Raw genomic sequence first — 19,743 nt, 5'->3', positions numbered from 1 at the left:
GATGCACCTGGGAATGAGCAAGATGCGGGCCCTGCGGAAGATGCGGAGCCCGGTGAAGTGGTCGGGGACGTGCAGATCGAAGACGCCGAGATCGTCATCGTGAGCGAGGGCATGCGTGAGTGCGCCGTGCCTGAAGGCCACGACGGTGGCGCGGCCAGCTGGGTGCGGCCGACGTCGGCCGACGGGGACTACGGGGAGCGCCCGTCTGCCACGACATTGATGTGCCTCGAAAACCGCCTCCACGGGGACACTGATGGCAGCGCCAAGAGCATTCCGTGGCCCATGCAAGACAGTGGACGATGCAGTGCTGGTGAGGAGAAATTCCAGTGCTGTCGAGCTAGCTCAGAAATGTCGTACCTGGACGATGGACAGCAACGTGACACCGAGACCGGCAGTTCGGAGGCTGCTGAAGATGCCCGTTCACAGATCGGCCGAGCTGACAAAGCTGTGCAGTGCGACATGTTTTCAAGTGGGTGGGCCGAGCACATATACAGAGAGGCTATGCAACGTATTGAGGCACTGAAACGACAGATGAGGTTCTACGATGAACTCAATCGCAAAGAGTCGCAATGAAGTGACCGTCGAGTGCACTCTTTCGCACAGAGACAGCGAACGGAAGTTATGCGAATTTACTGTGCATAAAATAAAATGCTTGTCCTCCCTGTCAGAAATCTTGCTAATGGTGGTTGTGGTGCTAACAACCATCCAGGTGGATTACTCTAGTGGTCAGATGGTGGCAGGCTGATGGTAGAAGACCAATAGTGGCAGATTGTGACATGAGGCATGCAGTAGATGGTGTAGTACACACTCGATGGGCCAGCGATTATAACATGTGAAATGATCATTGCGATCGATTAATGACAGACGCAGACTGGTGGTAAGTGTCCCAATTTATCTTAATGGCTAAGCAGGTTATGTTTTCTCTCTACAATGTGCATGCGTAACATGGTGAACATACTACCTCATAGCTTTGATGCACTAAAAAAGCTTCGCAAACGGCTCAACTGGACAGAACGGCACCCAAACTGACAAACATTGACAAGAGAGCATTAGGTGGCCAGTGCTAAGCCAAAGCTTTATTGACATCAGTTGACAAGGCTAGTGCAGGTTCTGGCAAGCTGCTGCAATCTTCATATCTGGATATCTGCTGGCATCTCCACTGCAGGGTGAGTCTGATTATAAGCTGTAAATAACACCAAAGAACACAGATAACGCATATACCTCCTCTGCCTTGTGAGTATGCAAAGGTAGTTTCTCTAAATTCACGCACTACAAATCACCATAGAAATGTGCCACTGTGTAAAGCAGTGCTCTATATTAGGGCATGTGTGCCAATAGTTGGATCACTGGGGCTTAGGAGTGTATTTGCTCAAATAATGTAGGAAACTGAATTGAATATGGAAAAGGTAGAGAGCTTCAGCATGGCTCGAGTCCAGACGAAGACAAAGGAAGGAAGACACAGGCACTGTTACTGACAACTGAAAGCTTTATTGCCGGAGTTCATAAAGAAAAAAGATGAAATCTCTCACCCTCGATTCTCTATGCAATAGAAGGCAACAACTGTCATGAACGTCCAATACGCATGTAGAAAAGCCGTTTCACTCGCTTGCAATGAAAAGAAAAGCTTTGCCACAGATGTTCCACTGTTTTTGCACATCAGGAAAGTTTCAAGTAGTTCCCAGCCAACCCGATTGACATACCTGAAGATCACCTTTGATCCAGCAATCGAGAACAACTTTTGGAATCGCTGCAATGCAATGAGAGACTGCATGATGGTATTTTCATTAGTGATCTGATGTTCATTAGTGATCTAGGTCCACACTGTGCATCTTTCAGTCTGTATGAAGTAATGTTTGCCACAAGAAAGTTCTATATAGTAGACTGCTAGCATTTTGAAATCGGTGCACTTTACCTCACGCGATTTCAGCACACCCTTTGGTTATTGTTACTTTGCTTCTCCAGCTTGTTGCATATTGCTGCATACGCCCTGCTAACCTTGCCGTCGGTCGTGAACACTGCCTGAACATCAAATATAGATATGCATTTTTTCAACCAGTGTGATCCAGTATGGAAATAAAAAATAGCGGGCCCTTTTTTGCGCAATTGGTTCTCATTTTCCTGAGCAACTATGCGCATTACCCATTTCGTTGTGGTAGACAGCCATTCTGAAAGCCGGGCTACTGTTGTTCCGAAAAGCCCACACAGTATATGTCAGAAACCTGCTCAAGGGAGGCAGCTTGGATGTGGTGGATGCATGTCTGCTGAATTGGCATGCTCAAGAAGGATACTGCGATGCCGTAATTTCGATAAGAGTTTTTCGCTATTTTGATCATTGCCTAGTGTTGCGTGACGGTCGGGCAATACAAGATCAGTAGCTGACATTTAGCGATTTCAAGGAAGAGAAAAGACCTATCTTTCGCAACTGAACAGCCAAAACACGGCTGTTTGTAAATTGTAGACCTGGCGCTTCAGCACAGATCGTGCGTTGACAAGATGCCCCAAGGGTGGCAAAGCAGCTTTTGAGTTTCATATCAGGCTATTAGAAAATGGTAAATAATGGCATGACAATATTCTAATTGTGCACCTCAATTCAGAAAACGTGCATCCACTACCTCCAAACAGCTCTCCTGAAGCAGTTTTCTTGTATATGCAGTGCGGGCTTCCCCAAACCACAGTTCTTGGGTTTTCGAAAGGCTGTCCACAACAGTGGAAGCCGCTAATGACCGGAGTTGGCCACGAAAATGAGAATCAACCGTGCATAAAAGAGGCAGTGATTCCTTATGTGCATACTGTATCATACTGGTTGAACAAATTTCACGTAAATTTATGTCCAGGCAGTATTGATGGCCAACAACAAGACTGAAAGGTATGTGCAGTCATACGAAACAAGCTGTAGAAGCGAAGTCATAATAAATGAAATAGCACGCTCAATATCACATGAGGTAGAGTACGCCAACTGTAAGAAAATGGTGGTCTACAAAGGTACCACTTCCTTGTGACATACACTACTTTGGTCAGAATAAAAAATACCTCAATCTATGTATAAGCGAGCACTTCATATCACTGAAGAAAAAGTCGTCACCCAATTTCTCATTGCAGTTCACGGATGGCAAAGGTTGCTCTCCACTCCCTGATCAGGCGTCTTCAGGCATAGCAGTCAGGTTAGCTATGCATTCGTCAAAGCATTGTTGATCAGCTAAAACGAAGAAGTATGCGTGGCAACGCCTTCCTTGTCACTGCAGGGAAGTGAAAAGGCATTTATAGATGCACATACGTCTTTCTCGCTCTTCGTCTGCTCAGCCGAACCTTGAAGAATAGCTCAACGTTCCATTTTACTGGATGAGAGCTTCACGGATTTACAGCAGTGGGTGCAGTGGGGTGGATCAGCTAATCCTTATTTTATTTCATTTTTCCTGACCACGCCTACAATAGGTGGGCAGGTAAACTATTTAGCTAGCTTATTGTTAAGAAAGCCTTTTTGACAAGTGATCGAGCGAAGAGTTACTGGTCATGGGGTCAAGGCTGAGCGAGGCACCTAAGTTCGTCGGAGTAGGGGAAGGCTCTGTTATAGAATACACGGACAGCTTTGCCTTCGATTCTGTGTGTGGAGCATGAATGCAGGGGCTGGGAGTAGGGTGGTGCAGCATTTGATTACCTCAGTCACTCTGTGGAATGCTAGGACAAGAGTGATGGGTGGGGATGCATATCGACCAACTCTTCATGTGCTGGCCGTAGGGTGGGAAAAGTGAAAGAAGATGACACCTGTGGTGCCAGCAGTTTGTGTGGCATGCATCTGTGCAGGCCGTCGCTGCAACGTTCCAGGGTGGTTTGTGGTTGTATGCAAAAGTCTGTTAGTAGTCTGTGTGTGTGTGGACATGTTCCATTGCATAGGCGCGAGGTGATGGTCGGCTGCTGGAAACTTATATGCTGAAATCTCTGAAGCTCAATTCTTGCAGTACGTTACGAACTATACGAAAAGTGGTCTAAATTATCTTTTTTGCACAATCTGATATTCGATGTTATTTGTAGGAGAGTATGTACAGATGCCTTCCTGGGGAGACTTAATCACAATGACTTTTGCAAACTGCATGCTCGAGTGTTTACTCCACAGGTTGAAAGAACAAAGCCTTAGCTTGGATTCACGCAAAGAGAACTGACATAACGATTGCATGACTATGGATAATGGCAATAAAGACTGTACGAAGCATGCGATATTCAACATTCCTGATCACACACACTTCGTCTCAGTCAAACTTTTTTTTTGGAGCGGGGAAGCCCATTTATAATCATGGTGACGCTTTACTAGACTGCTACAGAGGGCATCCTTTAGGCATTTTTGTGCTCTTGAAGCTTGTCAGCCAAACATCTGGCAACCATGGCAAAGGAATGAGGCCGCATGCGACACGTCTTTCTTTTTTTCGGCTATACTCACGATAGCATTTGGCTGGACTGCTACAGAGGACACCCATCAGGCATCTTTCGTGCTCTTGGAGTTATACCCCTGTCACACGGGCATTTCGAAGGCCCTCGAACCGATAGTCTATCGACTCGAAGGCGATCGAGCGCTGCTACACGGCCAGTTTCAATGGCCATCGACTCAATAGTCTATCGAGTCGACGGAGCAGCCCGGAACTCTATCGAGATTTCGAGGGCCTTCGAGCGTTGCCCAAGGTTGCTAGCATTGATTCGAACGACAGCAAACATAGCGGCGCCCTTCAAAGCCGGACCCCTCGCTTCGGACGGAATTCTCGTTGTTGCTGCCTTTTTCTGTCCGTTCACTGGTCAAAAATGGGGCACCGGTCTTTCACTTCATCTCATCTTGCCTACAAGAACACCTAGAAGTGATAAATTTGCTTTATTTTTTATTTAGAGTGACGATTCTGCCGCTGCTAGGCCTAAGAGAGTCGGTTTGTTGACAGTAATGGTTCCCGTTTTGACAACCAGATGGCGCCACTAGAGGCTGAGTTTATTTTTGCGTCTCTGCAAGCATACGCTGAACTAAATGTGGGAATGCGCCTGCATTTAGCGTACGTAAGCGTGCATACGCTCGTGGTACGCAGACAGCATAAACTTATGCTCTTTTCTCACTGTATCTGTGTACGCCGCGAGCAGCGACGTGGTGCGCACAGCGAGAAGCAGCAGCGGCGCGGCCGTTCCAACTCGCCCGGGCGTCAACAGATCAGAACAGGTCCTAGTTTTTGCGATGAGCGAATCCGCTTCGCTTGCCGGATTTTTGAACAAGTGTGAACGCACCTTATGATTTCAACATTTAGTTAAGTTTCGTCAATATATTTTTGTTATTTTGCGAAACCGAACGTAGCGATTGTGGCGCCACACGAGCTTGGCGTAAGACGCGAGAACGATTTCAATGGCCATTGAGATTTGCCGTGTAGCAGCACCACAACTCCCTCGAGTTCGATGGCGATCGAAAATCTCGAAGGCCCTCGACTCGATGGCCATTGAAACTGGCCGTGTGACAGGGGTATTAGTCAGGGAAACATTTGGCAATATCGCCAACGTAATGAGGCCGCATGCGACAGGGGCTTCATTTTTTGACGCATTTCACAGTTTTTTCACGCTTAATTTCTTTTACGAATCTTACTGTTGCTCACTGCTCACTGGACAATATTATTTTTATTTTTTTTATTCTGCCCGCACTACTTTTTGTTCACCTTTGCACATACCCCACTCAACTTGTTCGTGCTTACAAGAGCACTTCCACGTCATTTCTGGCCACAACCTTAATGCTGTGTAAAACTCAACGAGTGTATGAAAAAACCGCGTAGGTTATGTTTTCCAAGTTTATTCGGATCTCGGCGGTTTTTCGATTCTACTCCCGTTCCTGCAATCGACAATAGGTATTGGCCCTTTTTTGAAGCTTGCTGCTTTATTATCACAATTCTCGGGATCAAAACTGCCTTGAACTGTCTACAGTCATTTTTTCATGGATTTAAAGATCTAGAAGGATCGGAATAATGAGTGGACCCCTGAAAAATATTTGCCTGTGTCTTCTCGACTTGAAGCTCACATTTTAATTCATGTATGCTGACTATGTGGACTGCAAAACAATAAGAGATTGCTCGCATACACCTCCGGTCATTCCGATTATCAAGCAGGGAATAGTGGACGCAAGCATGAAGCAGACAACCAGTATCACGAAGGGGCTACAGCTAGAATTCTGGGGCAGAAAAGAAAAACAGCCAATATCATTACAAACAACTGGCCAAAAAATATGCTACAGAGACATACCATACGTTCACGGCATACCACACAGTAATAAGAAGATTGTGGCAAAAGCTCGCATGAAACTGCACGTCTCAGCTCGAAACAAGTTGAGTGGCGTGTGTGCCAAGGTGAATACTGAGCAATCAAACGACTCACGTGAGAACAAACACAAAAACAGTGTGTGAAATGCATGCAAATGCTTAAAAAATTCAATAGTGAAGCTATAGATACACTGGTCAAACCGGCTGACGTATCAACGACTGGTTCCAGGAGCACAAAAGTTACCAGAAGGGCGGCATCAGTAGTCGTCTAGGCAAGCGCTGCCAGGAGCTCCCCTGCTCTACAATAGCACTGTGATTTCTTCACACACGTTGAATACAGAAGAGAAATCAGCTGCAGGCCTCATCCTTAAACACAGGCGAGACGCATACTTGCGTGTCCCATCCATCGTGCCTCTTCACAAAGGAATCGAATATTTTATGCCCTTTCGTTTCATTATTAACGTTTCATTTGAGTCATGTATTTTGGTGTATCTTCCGTTTCTTGCGGGACAGATCCATTTTCAAGTCACGACCGTGCAATACAGTGTGCTTGTTAGCATTACGCTGTCCGTCGACCTCGGCTTTGTCCTGTGCAAGCGATGCTTTGAACAAAAAGATCACACATGTGCTCGTGGTTCAAAAGTGATTACTGTAAAGATTACATGGTCGGAAAAAAAGATGGCATATCGCAATGCTCCCGCATGAAGCTGAACTTGGGTAGAAGAAATTAACAAAGAAGCTGGAATATGTTCAACCCTCATCCAAAGAAAACAAAACAGGAAAGACAAATGGTTGATGCCCACTGAAGACCAAAATGTGAGAAACGATGAATAGAGCCAATGAACACTTCTAAATACATATACTGAAGGTGTCCCTTATCTCTAACAGAGAACACATCACCTTAACACAAAATATCGGAGTCAATGGTTACCCATAATAAGATAAAAAAAACCATAGGACAAAAATAGAGAACACGCACAGTGACTGATATTTAAACATATACGAGGGGGTACCCAAAAGAAATCGGACTAAATTTTTTGGTCCGCAAAGCTTCTGTGGTACCGCGTTTTGCCACTAGGAGCGCATAGAACGAACATTCCAGAGTCAGTAAGCCGAGTGCCATCGTTGAAGGAGGTCAGACTAGTTTAGGCAGAGTTTTAGAGTGACGACTGTTTTGTATGAATGTCGTTTTTGCAATGGCTGATTTTCGTGAACAGCGTGCGCCGGTGAAATTCTGATTTTTGCTCGGAAAAAGTTGAATGGAAACTCTTGAAATATTAAGAAAGACGTACAAGGACGATTCTATGGGGAGAACTCAATTGTTCCTGAATCGAATCCTGAATCAAAGCAACAATCACGCCAATGGAAAACTTCAAATTCACCTCGCCTCAAGAAAGCTCGTCAGGTGAAACCAAACCTCAAAACAATGCTGATTTCTTTTTTCGACGTGAGAGAAGTCCTCCACTGAGAATTTGTTCCGCAGGGTCATACAGTTAGCCAGGCTTTCTACTTGGATGTTTTGAAAAGATTGGGCAACAGTATTCGGTGGAAGCGGCCAGATTTGTGGTGGTCGAGTGACTGGTTTTTCCATCATGGCAATGCCCCTGCTCACACAGCCCTGTCTCTACGACAATTTTGGACCAAAAATGGCATGACCCCTATTCCTCAACCCTCATACTCTCCCGAACTTGCCCCGTGCTACTTTCTTTGTTTCCTAAAATGAAAAAATAGGTGAATGGAAAGCGTTTCGCTGATGTTGCTGAGGTGAAGAAAAAAACGACGGAGGCACTGTCAAGCATCACAAAAGATGAATTTAAACAATGTTTTCAAAAATGGAATGAAAGATTCGACAAGCGTATCATTGCAAGTGGGGAATACTTTGAAGGAAATTGAAGGTCTGTGCTTAAAATGTGAACAAATAAGTCCAAACAAAAATAAGTCCGGTTTCTTTTGGGTACCCCCTCGTATACCTGTACTCCTGAATGATTCATGTTTGGAGGAGTCTCTTTTAGTCTCGTGTTTGCATACCATGTTTGAAGCAAGGACTTTTTAGTGCTCATACACATTTAAAAAATATCGTGCAAAGCTCACATATCTCAAAGCTTCTCTGAAGTGAGGCTTAAACATATTATCAGGTTTTGGCAGTATCGCTCACGGTCAACAATTGAACCATTATGCTGCCGCTGCAAGAACATCAAATATGCTCTTCCACTGAAGTTTAACAAAAAAATCTCATTCAGGAGAACCATGTGTTGCTTTGATTTAAAAAAAAATTGAGTGATATAAGCAGGATTCTTTTTGCTGCACTTTGCAGAATATTCTCATGTGAGCGCTTTGCAAACCTAATACAATGACTCAAAAAAAGGGCTAGACATAACCACCGCCAGCAAATGTGGGCAACATAGCAAGTGTTGACAGCCTATTTATCCTTTACAGATCATCACTGAACAGGACAAACGTGATGGGGCGCTGTTGTGGAGACAGCAACTGAACGCTGAACCCACTACGGGGGAGTGGCCAAGAGACAGGCGGTGAATTCCTCTTTCCAGCAGTTCACCGCCTATGTCTTGGCCACTCCCCCCTAGTAGGTGTGTGCCATTTTATTTGAGGCCAACCAACCAAATGAACGCTCTAAATTTCAAGCTGCCAGGCTAGCAGCAAAAACTTGCCTAGCGCGCGATGCCGTGCTATCGAAGATGCCATCTGTCTGCCCACATTCCTAGCGGCTGCAGCTCAGAAGCGAACTGCCCGGTGACATCGCGGTCGAAGAAGCACAATAACAAACCGAATAACCGGTGCGCGCAAATAGCACAGTAGCTGCATTCTACGAACTATTCATGATGAATTCTCCGCGATCATCCCGCCAGGGGCTGCACGTGCATTTCATTTCGCTTAGAGATTAAAGTCGGCCATCGTTTCATGCGTTAGTGCATTCCGCTCTGAGTGTGAGATTGGGTTCTTTTCTCTTTCGCGTGCCAGCACCCTGGAGCACAGCAACAACGGAACACAAGCGCGATATCTAACGAACACTGCACATACAACTCACCGGCATTCAGGGTGACGACAGCATCGCCCGTTTCCCACGTCGCTGCCTTGCTTCGAAGACGCTGAACGTGCGTCCAGGGAAACTGGTCATCCTCAGGAGCACCAACAGTGTCTCCTGTGTCGAACGCATGTGGCGAACAACGTGAACGACGCAAATTGCGCGGCTGCCCCGCCACCCCTTTTTTTCTTCCAAGGACCCAACCAACGGCGCAATGCCAATGCGTTGGACGTCGCTTCCGCGGACGCGGGTGTTGCGACGCGCGCCTGTTCTTTAATCTTTCCTCTCACATCTTTCAACTCTCCTCTGTCCGTCCGTGGCAGCGATTCCACCTCAGCTCGAGCCAGTAGGCAAGCCCGTGCACTTTCCTTTTCATCCGGTATATTAGCTCTATGTTTTCATCCTTCCTCGAGTTGCAACCATAGAGGAAAAAAAAAACTAGGGAGGGGGCGTGACGTCACGCGGCCAGCGTTCGCAAGCCGAGTGTTTACGAAGCCGTTTTCTCCCTCAGTTTTTCGCTCTCCGAGTCAGTCCTGTATGTTTTGATTCTGGTATGTTTTAGTGCGCGCGTATGTGCGACCCGCGGCGCGGGCGTCTACAGCAAGGAGGTTGATCTACAGTCAGCCTGCCGCGGTAATCCGCGCATGCGCCCGCGCATCGGGGCTAGATTTTACCGCATACTATCACATGGTGTGATCACGGGGGGAGACACTCTCTTTTTTTACTATATCTTTACTTGTTAAGACTAGGCTTCAAGGTTGTCGCCGGACACTCCCTCCTCAGTTTTTTTTTTCCTCCATAGTTGCAACAACTACAACGCCATTTCGTTACCAGTCCGCCAAATGGCCATTGGGTGTCCCTTCCTCACCATATTTCAGCGGTCGAAGACTCGAAAACTGTTTCTTATCATCTGCTGGAACAAAACTATTATTATTATATTATCAGCATTTCAATTAGTAAATATTGTGATGAAATATGCCTTTTCAAGTATTAAAAAGCAACAATTATTACTCTTAATTTTTCTTAATTAAGCGGTATGCAGCTGTTGCCGCGCAGCGGTCACGTTATTAACTAAGTTCCGAGCGAATGTTGGGAGCTCATTGAGAGTGTCAGGTTTGTTTTTACTCCGCAGAGTAAAGAGTGTGTGTGTGTGTGTGTGTGTGTGTGTGTGTGTGTGTGTGTGTGTGTGTGTGTGTGTGTGTGTGTGTGTGTGTGTGTGTGTGTGTGTGTGTGTGTGTGTGTGTGTGTGTGTGTGTGTGTGTTGGGGGGGGGCTTTGATTATGCTAAAATAAAACTACAGGGAGTCGTCGCGGCCGTATGTTTGCAAAGCTAGGCTGTGCCAAACGATCTACAACACTACAAGTGCAACATTTGTATCTAGCGGCTTCGCAGTGTCTATTGTTATCCGCTGCCTTGTACTGCTGGGTGGAAAAGCAACCACTGGTTACCAGATACAAGGCGAAAAAGTGCGGGAGCATAGCGCCGCGTTCGTTTCTTAATTCAGCTTTCACACTCTTCAGAGTGCGCTATTTCTCCAGTTCCTTGATTTTGCCTTTAGAAAAAGTTAGTATATCGCCACAGGCTTAGGGTTAGGTAGGTGCGATAATGACATAGATGTGGCAAAAATATGTACAGAATTTAAATTGTCTGACCACCAATTATTCTGATGCAGCCGAAGATCTCTTTGTTAGCCTTAATGTAATGCTTTTCTACGCAGTGCATAATTATTTTATCACACTTGTGACTGCGATGCTTTCTCTTATTTAGAGACATGACGTCTTGCAGGGCGCAGCTGCCTGCTCATAGTCATTCTTTGCAGCAAAAAAGCACTTGAGTTCTATGCGGTGCACTTAGGTAATGGTGAGGGCTTGCTTTCATTACCTTTTGTTCGGGAGATATATTAGCGAAGCATGCTGCAAATGTAACCATGGTGAAACCTATAATATAAACAGCCAGAACACAACACTCAGCTGGTTGTGAGCATAGCACCTATGACATGAACTGGCCCGCAAGCGTTCGAAGTGCAGAATTAATTATCGTTCTTTCTTGATGCGTAGCATTTTGGTGCAGCAAGGGCCCTTTCTCTGATAAATATCTTACGCTTCCAGTAGTTGATTGACGGTTCATAGTAGTGATCACACCTCTGCCGAAAAAAACAACAACTCATTTTATAATTTTCTTCAGTTTAGCACGGATCGATATATGTGTCCTTTATTTTCGTAGTTCAGCAAATTCTGACATAGGGCATGCGCTCATACCGGTACTAAGGACATCTTTAGAAGCCTTGCCTGTATGTGTAGCGAAACAAGTGAAATAAAGACATTTTAATAGCTACGAAATTGTGTGTTGGTTGAGCGCTCCTGTACCGGTGGATTTACTTATATCTCTGACTATTTATTCAGCACAGCTTGCATCAGTCCAGTGAGCATAATGTGTTCCACTGTTCAGCAATTTCGCTGGTGCAAATGTTTTTGGGATAGCAGAGAAGCAGTACGTTCTATCTGTGTTGTTTATATCATTTGTTAGTTTGCTTATATGATAGAATAAGACATGAGTAGCCTGCACTGTTTCACATGAGCTCAGACATTTAATTTGTGCAGTGCTGCAGTCTTATAGACCTGAGAAAACTATAAATTAAACAGCAAGGATGGAATTCAGTGGTAAGCTTCTCACCCCTGGGCATCAGCATTTCTCATAGTGAAAGCAGCGAAATGCTGATATTGCATTTTTTCCTATTTTTTTTTTGTGCACCATGAGGGCACAGAAAAGGAATGTAGAATTTCAGCCTGTCTGCCGCATTACTGAATGAAGCGCATTTGAAGTATAAACACTGGTCCCCGAAAATGCAATATTAGGTAGTCGGCAACACACTTTTTAAATTTATATGCCATAAGATGCGTGCAGTAGGTTTCTAAGGAAAATGACTTATTTCGGCCAACCTTATATTTGTCTGTACTTACTACCTGAAAGATAATTTTTTTAAAACTAATAGATACAGGTTATGTTATCCCCGTGCATCCCGGCCAGATTAAAATTCTGCGGGACGCCCCTTTGGCAAGCCCCAGTGATGCGCCGCATTACAACGGTGCCCTAAGGGGAAGTATCGGCGAGCAACATGCCCAAACATGCAGCAAGCTGCAAGACAGCGAGGCGCCGGTTTCCTTTTCTCCTAGAAGTCTCCGCGTGCGGCAGATTCGAAGCTGGTGGCCAGCGTGGTCGCTGGTTGGACCTCTTGGAATGCCGTCAAGTGCTGCCTTTGGATTGGACCGCTTGAGTGACAACCGTTTCTCGGAGTTTATAAGCCCCAGCGCTGCCGCTTGGAGGGAGACCGACCCACCGTGAGTCGAGTGCTGCTCACGAGTGGAGTCGGATGGTGTGACGCGTTGGAGTCTCGCCGGTCGTAGCTGTGCGAGAACAGTCGCATTGACTCTTAGCTCTCGGTCCCCGTGCCAATGTTGTTCTATACGACGGCCTGTATATAATGCATAAAACGCTTTCTTTTTCTTAATCGCACGGACAGCCGGAGTCGGAGTCTTCGCTACCGCCAAGAATGCTGGCAGCGCATGGTCACGAAACGGGTGGCGAGCGCTACGGGACCACCTCTATGGCACAACAGTTGTTCGCAAGTCTGGTTTTCAGTAGACAGCCATAGCCACATACTGCAGTTTCATCCCGCACGAAAACAGCATAAAGTTGTTTTAAAAAATGCTCCTGGTGTCTCGATGACGAGTTTTCCCGAGATGAACATATGTAGGTGCATTTGTTACTTACTTTATTATCACACAACGAGTGCTACTTACTTCTGAGTTCACTGTGTACTATCGCGCTCAATAAGACTTGCAACCCACGAGCGTGTGGCTGCAGCGTTTTTGGAAGCACGGCGGCGCCGACAAGCGGCACGCCTGAAAATTAAGTGGAAAGAATTCTGCTGTTCCAAAAACCAGGCGCATCCCAGGGCCGTCTGCTCAACGAAATCTGAGCTCGTTGATTCTCACAGGCGCCGGCGCGTCTAGCCTCAAATCGTCTAAACCGCTTAGTCATACTGTGATTGAAGCGCGATTTGGGCCACGGTTTTATCGGGCATGACAGCTAGGTGAAAGGAAAAGGAATGAAACAAAATCAACTGTGGCATGCGCATCGCATTCGTCACGCAAGCGCCGACGATGCGATAATGCCATGGTACTGCCAAGACCAAAGGGGGGAAGACTGAGTGGTGAAGGAGCAAAATCCTTTCCCTTTCGTTTTCAAGCGCATCGCTTGTCGGCTCCACCATGTTTCCGGGAAGCGCTCTGGCCACGCTGCTCGAGGTTGCAAGTCATATTGAGCGCGATAGTACATTGTAGAGTATTTATAAAAAAAGGTTAATTTTTTGCTTTTTATTTTCACAGCTCATGTAGCACATGCATCACCTTTTTCATTACCACATATTCGTATATGAATCTCGACAGAGGAGAACCTAATTTTATGTAGTACCTTTGCCATGGCCGCTGTGAAGGTTTGACTGCATTACTGGCCTAGTAACTCTACAGTCTCCCTGAGTGTACTCAGAGCATTACTGGCATGTAATGCTCTGAGTACACTCAGGGAGACTGTACAGTTACTACTGTTTTTGGTACTATTCTTTATTATTTTTCACCAGGCCCAGCACAACATTCAGTAGTACATGTTTGTCAGCAGTGTAGTACAGTTGGTTTTACCCGATTCTCTGTATTCACTTCGGATGCTGTCTTCCAGTGCGTTTCTTCAGCTTCCTGCATAGAACTCTGTTAATATTCGCATGCGGTTCTTTTAGGGCAAGCTATTTCTGTGGAGCTTAGTTCGTACCGAAATATGTAAGGCACAGATTTGACACTGTGGGAAAATCATAGGCTGGCTGGTAGCAGCTGAAGGCTTTTCGTAGTGCTAGGTAGTGTGTTCGGTATTTGAAGTTCCTTGCATATCTCGTCAGTTTCTTGCCTAGTGATTTGGTTATATAGCAGAACATTGTCTGGGAGGGGCATCTAGTAACAATTGGGCTGCACACAAATTTGCGTAATCACAATATTTTAACACAATATGCGTAGGCATGTCTGCTCTAAGTAGAAAAAGTGCGAAAACGAAATGCAAAAATGAAAAAATTTATGCGTCTCACACGAATGTGCAGCATTTCTCTTTTTATGGTCCACTACAAGAAACGTCTGTTTTGTTTGATGCCCTAGAGCACGTTTTTAGGCTCTTTGCCTCATTTAGGTTTTTCAGGTATATGTCTTTAAATGTTGCAAATAGTATCTGAGTGAAAAAAAATTCAATTTTGTTACTTTCACTGTTGAAATGGATGTTGTCAAAGCATACAAATGGTACAACTGAACAATATTAGCAGTTAATGTTGAGATCGCATCTAGGTGTAAGTAATATTTAGTGTACAACACGACTTCGTAAGTAGCATGGAATAAAATATTGAGCCAGGCATTTGGTGTTCATGCGTTTGTGAAATGAAACTGCAAGTGAGCACGCTCGATAAAATATAAAAAGAGGGCATTGGACAGTTACTATGATGATTGCTCGTTAGTGCTACCCAAAGAGGGTTCATTTGGAACTACTGAAGCTAAGTAAGCTCGGGTAACACTTTTATTTGTGAATCCGGTTTCTTTAGGGATTCATGCTCAAACGAAAATAAAACAACTGATTAAAAAAGCTCCTATTTCCAGCGGGATTGTGAAATGGAAATTGTGCCCAGCTGGAATCTTTCTTGCTTCCACCCGAAAAATTTCCGCTTCCAGCTAGCTCAGGCTTAAGGTTTGCGGGGGTTCCAAGACGCTATGGAAAGGTCACTTAAGTTGGAAACGTGGCTGAGAAAGTGGTTTTCCTGCTACAATACACACCCCTGACGAAATCTGGCATGTCTCCATTTTCTTGGGTGAGGCTATCCGCTACGCTGATAGCACGACTGCCCAAGCCTCTCGCTAATCGCCTGGATTCCGCTTCAGAGCGCGATGTCAAGTCTATACAGTCCTTGAAAAAATGATAGCCTGGCACACGCTTCCAGTCGCTGCCGTTATAGCGGCCATCTTTAAAGATAATTAAATAATTCTCCATATATGCTATAACAAATGCATAATGCGAAAGTCGCCATGTAAGAACGAATCTCTTGAAATGCGAAGCAAAAATATTCAATTATATAGCTAAAGCTGTCCGCAAAGATCCAATTTCATTAAGGCATAAATTCAGACGGAATTATGACCAACACGTCTACCAGGAGAGCTGAAGCAGTCAGTAATCTCGGCAAACCACCGTGTTACACTTTTCAAGGTTGATTTTTTTTTTTATAAAGGTTGAACGTCCCAAAGTGACTCAGGCTTTAAGGGACGCCACAGTGAAGGGCTGCGGAAGTTTTGACCACCTGGCGTTCTTTAACGTGCAGTGACATCGCACAGTGCAGTGTCCTCCAGAATTTTTCCTCCATCGAAATTCGGCCGCCGCGGTGGGGATCGAACCCGCGTCTTTCGGGTCAGCAGCCGAGCGCCATAACACTGAGCCACCACAGCGGCTGCACACTTTCCAATAACACTACCACATTGCGCATCAATATCTTATGGTGGCACCCACCATAGACGCGGAGACTTGCACCACATACACCGCCTTTCTCAGTCTGCGGGACGCTATCGTATACTGGACAGCACCCTATGCCCCTTGACCGCCACCATGGTCAAAATGCGTTCCACCTAGTGCGACCATGCGCGACCATAGTGCGACCATCTTTGCCACCTTGACCACATCGTTTTGTACTATCGCCACCAAGCTTCCCACCATATTTTGCGTTTGAATTTCCGATAGCGGTGGTAATATCTGTAAAGTTCATTGTTTTTTCCTTTGTGACGCAACTGCTGTTGTGCTGTTCGCAAGAGACCAGTATTTGGAGCTTCCCTTCTCATTTTCACTAGATTGTGCCCCTTGGACCATTCATTGTTCATGGAATGTTTTCTGAAGCATTGTGTTCTGGTGTTGAATTAAAGGCAGCTGTATCCAAGGGTTAGAGTCTGATACGTACAACTCCAGTCTGCAGAGAAGCTCAGCCCATATTCCAAACCGCCGAATAGAATTCCTTCGAGGCAAAGAGCAGGTAAGGTTTAGTGCTTTTCTTGTCACCTATTCGCCCTAAACCGCTATTTACCCAAAGATCTATTCGGCGGTGCCCGCTGAAAAGTGTGCGTGCACGTGGTGGCTCGCTTCCAAGTTTACGGAAGGTTGTCTGTCGAACGAAACGTGCCCTCTGCAATGGATGAGTGACATAGTTCTTAAAATATTTCGATTTTGCACTGAAGTGCGTAAAATCGAAAAACTACGTAACAGAAACACGGATTGTAAGAAAACACGGGAAACCCCTGTTTTGCGATTTTCTCACTTTTTGGCATGCGTTTTCCTGTACGTAGCCTACTGACGGGCCTGGTGTATTTATTGCGTCCCGCTTCCCTAATGGCAGCTGTGATTTTTATTCCCCTTTCACCAATTTGCGCCACTGCCTGTGCCACAGAAGTGGTGCATTAGTACTGGTGTTGGACGGGCACATTTATTTCGACTGCCAGCGGGTGCCTTTCGTCCCATGAGGCGTCACTGCCTGCACGGCCAATGACGTCCGACGGAAGTCCTCCCCATCGAAGGGTCGCACGCGTATCCTGGTTATCCAAGCGGTTTGTGCATGCTTTTTGTCTGAGGACCTCGGGAGGCCACTGTTTTTATTAAGAAACAAAAATAGATAAAGCAATAGGTGCAACGAACAATAATTTATAGCACGGGAAGGCTGCTTACGAAGGGACAAACAGTACAAACAATATACACTTATGACAAATTACATAACCACAGCAAACACAGTTACGGTGATCTGTCCACGTACAGAGGTGAGCAGGTTTGTCAAGAACTCTCGAGCGTTTAGCATGCAGAGCAAATGAAGTAAAATTTTACGCTCTATAAGGGTGAAGTGCTTGTTCCTGCGCGGGGTTGCATTGCGTTGAGGCTGTAATCAACAGCGAATATTTCTGAAATTCAATACCTGTTGTGAAAATTCCCTTTCTTTCCTCTGCAGAGGACCACTAAAGGGCTCCAGAGATGTGTGTTTACATTTCGCTCATTCCACGTGAGTTATGCAGTAGAGGCTAGGATTACGGGCTTAAGAGGACGACGCGACGCAGGCAATCTTTTTCTAACCTCAAGCTTTTTCAATGACCAGTATTACTTAACCGCAACAGGGAGCATTTTCGCATATTTGCTTCCCTTCAATAACCACTCTCACAAGAAATGTTCCACTGCCCAACTTCAACGACGCCGAGTGGCAAATTCCTTCTTTCTCTTGCTTTAGAATATGTTCTTTTCACAAAACATACGTCACCTACAGACGCGGGAGATACTCATTCGTCGATGTCAAGAGCAACACCGTCGGCGAGCAGCGCTTGACGATGAAAAAATAAGAAAAACTAGCTCACATCCAGACAACCACAAAGAACGCTGGCCATATATGTTTTCAGCGTGGCTCGCGATCGGCTTTGGCAGGTTTTGACCAATTGGTGATACCACCGTTGCCATTTTTCTTTTACGCTGGCCTTCTCTTCTGCAGTTACGAATAAAAATAAAGTGTAAATATCTGCTTGTGAAATACTTATAGTTTATTTTACGGTGTACAATCACAAGGCTTATTTGTTCAGTTTAAATCAATACACGATTCAAGACAAGTCTAGCAAGAATCCAATAAATCTAAACGAACAGGATGGACCAAAATTGCTCTATAGTACTAGGGCACTGTACCAAAACCAACCGTTCGGGGTGTTCGAGGCTCGCCTTTTCTTTATTGCGCAAATTTACCTTTTGGCATACATCACAAGGCTCGACGCGTAGGTGCATGTGCACACAGGCGTGCATCTGGCGGCCGGTCTTGGGAGGTAGCTGTGTCAGCGTAGATGTCAGTCGCACACTAAACCGGAGCAAGCTGTGAGAAAATGCCGAAGCATTGCCTCTGTGGCTGGAGACAAGGGACACGGAAAAACATTTCCTAAAACTTATTCACGTCGCTCACACATGAGACATCAGAAAACATCACTTAGTGACGCTGCATGTGAAGCCACTCATATGCAGTGAAATATTGAGCACTGTAAAACTGCAAGAGTTGAAGCGTGGCTCCAAACACGTATTTTAAGAAAGTTGAGATCGGTGAGCTTAATGCCTTAATTTTGAGGAAAATTAACAGAAGCCCTTCTGTGGCTTGTTGCTTTGAAATCCAAGGACAGGACGGTCGAAAGCGAAACCATCGCGAACCATTCCAGCTTTCAGTTTATGCTCATGATGTAAAAATAGCGCACAAGGAACACAAGGGACGGATAGGAAACGACGCAGACAAGCGCTAGCTCGCAACTGAGGTTTATTGCTGACACGCGCAATATAAGGTAGTCACTCTAAAAACACAAAAACAAAAACAACCACACGCAGTCCCTCCTCGAAAGGCCAAGTCAGAGGGAAAAAAATGAAATTGAAGCCTCAGGCGCCACTCACCGCTGTGGAAGGATCAGCTAAAAAACCGTTATCAAAAAAAGGAAGTCAATGCAACGCGGAGGCTAAGAAATCAATTTCACAGTCTGCCAAGTTAACAGAGGGCTCACTGATACAAAGATTCTGACATTTCCTAATGTGGTATGCCTCCACTATCTCGCGTACGCGCTGATCACGATGTCTGAAAAGTATGACGGTACTAGAAAAAATCGGTTTACAAATTTTCCCCTTCTGCTCTTCTTTTTTGCTACATTCCCGGCAATGCTCAGTAAGATTCCCATAATGATATTTTAGAGAATTACGGTGTTCCCCCCGCCTAACGTTTAGGCATAAGCGAGAGAGGCGTGGGTGCACCGTTAGGCACCACGCCCCGTTTGTTCCCTGCAGCTTGGGTGTAGTGTACAAACTAAGATTGTCTTGCGGAGCTGTCTGTGTAGGGCAAACGGGGCGATGCCTCAACGTTAGGCTAGGGGAACACTATAATTCCCTAAAAGATCATTATGGCAATCTTTCTGACCATTGCCAGGAATGTAGCAAAAAAGAAGAGCAGAAGGGGAAAATTTGCAAACCGATTTTTCTTGTACCGTCATACTTTTCAGACATCGTGATCAGCGCGTACGCGGGATAGTGGAGGCATACCACATTAGGAAATGTCAGAATCTGTATCAGTGAGCCCTCTGTTAACTTGGCAGACTGTGAAATTGATTTCTTAGCCTCCGCGTTGCATTGACTTCCTTTTCTTGATAACGGTTTTTTAACTGATCCTTCCGCAGCGATGAGTGGCGCCTGAGGCTTCAATTCCATTTTTTTTCCCTCTGACTTGGTCTTTCGAGGAGGGACGGCGTGTGGTTGTTTTTGTTTTTATGTTTTTAAAGTGACTATCTTATATTGCGCGTGTCAGCAATAAACCTCAGTTGCTAG

The 19,743-nt window shown here is 45.5% G+C and overlaps 1 long non-coding RNA gene across 1 annotated transcript; it reads right to left on the bottom strand.

Annotated features, from left to right (window-relative positions):
• Nucleotides 1-1,054: 1,054 nt before the first annotated feature.
• On the bottom strand, nt 1,055-9,456 carry LOC149356479 (uncharacterized). Its single transcript, XR_016289817.1, has 2 exons — nt 9,313-9,456; nt 1,055-1,183 (listed from the first exon to the last, which is right to left on the bottom strand). It is a non-coding gene; the product is annotated as an uncharacterized LOC149356479 (long non-coding RNA).
• Nucleotides 9,457-19,743: the final 10,287 nt, after the last annotated feature.

This window comes from Amblyomma mixtum, chromosome 3 (genome assembly GCF_055824585.1).
Source record: "Amblyomma mixtum isolate Tamu chromosome 3, ASM5582458v1, whole genome shotgun sequence".
NCBI lineage: Eukaryota > Metazoa > Arthropoda > Arachnida > Ixodida > Ixodidae > Amblyomma > Amblyomma mixtum.
The sequence above is the reverse complement of the archived record's forward strand: the minus strand, read 5'-3'. Positions and strand labels throughout refer to the sequence as shown.